Source organism: Ahaetulla prasina, chromosome 8, assembly GCF_028640845.1.
Source record: "Ahaetulla prasina isolate Xishuangbanna chromosome 8, ASM2864084v1, whole genome shotgun sequence".
In the NCBI taxonomy this organism is placed as follows: domain Eukaryota; kingdom Metazoa; phylum Chordata; class Lepidosauria; order Squamata; family Colubridae; genus Ahaetulla; species Ahaetulla prasina.
In genome coordinates this window covers 70,513,861-70,516,813 of record NC_080546.1, presented here as the reverse complement: position 1 = coordinate 70,516,813, position 2,953 = coordinate 70,513,861, and positions in this window count along the sequence as shown.

Sequence of the window (2,953 nt, the reverse complement as noted above, 5' to 3'; positions counted from 1 at the left end):
AAAGCTAGGATCCCGCGAGATTACAGTAAAATATATATTTTTAAAGTAGCTATTCGCTCTATTATTGCTTGGGGAAAGGGAGTAGTATTAAATTTAGGCTACCAAGGTAGAATAATTACGTGGCTTCGTTAGAAGAGCACGCAGCGTTAGAACTGCAGGAAGAAAAAGAAGAAATCCAGTGCTATTTTTTTTAAAGACTTAAAGATTAAAAAATTTAAAAGACTATAGATTTTTGTCAGTTTGTATGTTCGCAACGCGCATCGTGGCACAGTCGAGCTGGTTTTATTTTAGACCGTGTGAAATCTGCCCGTGTCATCTGCTTGCTAACACTAGGATTGTGTTCTGGATTTTAAATGACCAGCAGCCATTGAAATGAAGACATTGGCCGCTTTGTCTTTCCTACATCTTTTTAGCGCTGCAAAAATCTGCAGGGCAATGCGTAAAAATGAAGATAACCGTTTCCTCTCTGATCAGCTGTGACTGAGACAAAATGTTCTCTTAAACCAGTTATTGCGGTGTCTTCAAACCATGGTTAGCAGGACATAAGGATATGCCCCAGTAAATCACTGAACAACATTGTTGGGAGATGCTCTAGCTAGCCTGTACTAGATTACTAGATTTGTGATGCAAAACTGGACACACAGGAAAGGAAAAAGTTCATTTTTTCACCCTTTGTTTACTGCCATCATCTGAATTTTTGCAGACCAGATATACAGTATAACCTTTTTTCTTTTAGGGTTATTTTACCATCATACTAATACACTGAGGCATAGGTTGAGTGATAGTAATATACTGTATGCTATGTTTCATGCTTGAGTCTGAAAGCCAAGTCCAAGTAACCAATTTTAACTTCACACATCAGAAAAGTTAGAGAAATTCTTCTCCATAGATGAATGAACCAGAAAACAGCTTATGTTTCTGAATTATGTAACGCTTTGTCTACTGCAGCAGCCCTAAATTAAAAACAAAACTATTTGTCGCACAAGGAAAAATATTACGCTAAAAAGATTGGTATACTACTACTAATATGTCTCATTAGCTATTCATTGTTAATCCAGTCACTTCGGAAACTTATGTATATTTCTGAGATCTAAACAGCTACATTAATCCATGAGTATATAAAAATTAAATGTAAGATTACATGCGTATCTAGTAAGGTTAATTTGACAATCTGCTGATGCTAACTATTAGCGTTGGCATATATTGCACAAGAACAATGAGTCTGATTTAGTTTCACTTAAATATTGGGAATCAGTAGTATGTATTATTTTGATACAAAGAGAATAGAGGTGTTTTGGATCTAGCACGACCGTCTTCTCTCTACCCTTCTTAAAGTCAAGCCTTTTCTGGATTACAGTAGTTGTATGAGCTCAGTTATATATAATATATAGGTTGGGAAAGGTGGTGGATGTATGCCAGAGATACCTTGCAGCTGTATGGGTGGGTACTGGAGGTTGAGAAGATACCTGTGGGTATCTTCTCAGTATAGATCAGGGGAGCATACAGGGGATGGGAGTAGAATGATCTGGAAAATGTGCATGTGCCTCCTTCCCTCCCTCCCTCTTAATGTAAATATTATTCAAATACATATATATATTTCGAATACCTTTGTATGACTATCATTCATTTTCAACTTACTATATTTGTATACATGAATTCCATATTTCATTATTCTTGTCCAAAATCTACATCTATAGGCAATCCGTTCATAGGTGGCAAGTGAAATCAGGTTATCAATCTATTCAGTGAATAGAGCCATAAATCTTTCTAATGCTGCAGTATTAGTCTTGGCAATACATAGTAAGGGCACAGAGAATCCATTTAGGGTGTCCAGATGTCAAATATGTAATAGGTATGTAATTCAAGAGAATATTAGCCTCTGAAAATTTTAATTTTTGTTGTACGGTCATATTTATGTAATTATTGCTTTCTTGGAAAATTTAGTAAGTATAAGGGAAATTGTAAAAGCGTGCTTTGAAGAAGTATTATCCTTAATACATCTCTAACAAAAAGATGTCTTAGACAGACTTCTTTTATTCATATGTAGTGGAGACCAATAAATTCTAAATATTTTTTTTTGTACTGAAGTATAGCATATGGTCCACAGACACTCTCAGTATAGAAGTTATATACACTTTCTCCATTTTCTAGGCAATATAGGAAACTCTATCAAAACTCTATTGTATGTCTCTGTTCACCATTGTTCTTGGAATGCCGTTATCCCGCTAAGTTTGCCCATTGGCACACCTTGATATTCCATGGGAATTTACTGGGATTTGTGCTTTCAGCATCAATTTTGTTTACAATAATAAATTGGGAGGGGGATGATAAATGGCTACAGTCCAAAGATATTTGTTAAATCTTGTTAAAAATATCTACCTGTCCAGGAAAAATGAAGAGAGGCGGTTTATTGGGAGGTGGACAAGGAGATGATTTTGAACATTCTCATCAGGTTTCATTCTGGTAAATGGCTGCCTTGTGAATAGCTACATTAGGCAGAGTAGACATTTTTATGGTCAGGTAAAATTTCCCCTGGCATTCTTCTCCTTTCAAAATTCCCATTTGCCCATTGCCTTCCCCAATTATTTATCTCTCATTTAATTAAACACAACATTGTTTTCTTGTTCTGTTCCTCTCTTCTACTGCTTCCCTCTATTGACAATTTTAAAACTAAGTATTTTGGGACACTGTTGTACAATAAACTCATTAAAGAATCTGATATGTCTCAAGAAATATGCTTAATTTTGCAGCCACAAATTGTAATAATATATTAGTTGTTTTTTTTGTAGTAAATATGATGGTGTTAAACCATTCTGGCTTTTGTTCACTAGGGGGCCCTCAAAACTTACATAGATCTAATGTTCTGTTTTAGAAGCAAGACATCAGGCTGGGCTTTCCCATTCCAGAAATTAAAATAGCTTAAAAGAAATGAAAAGTTCCTATAACTTTGTGG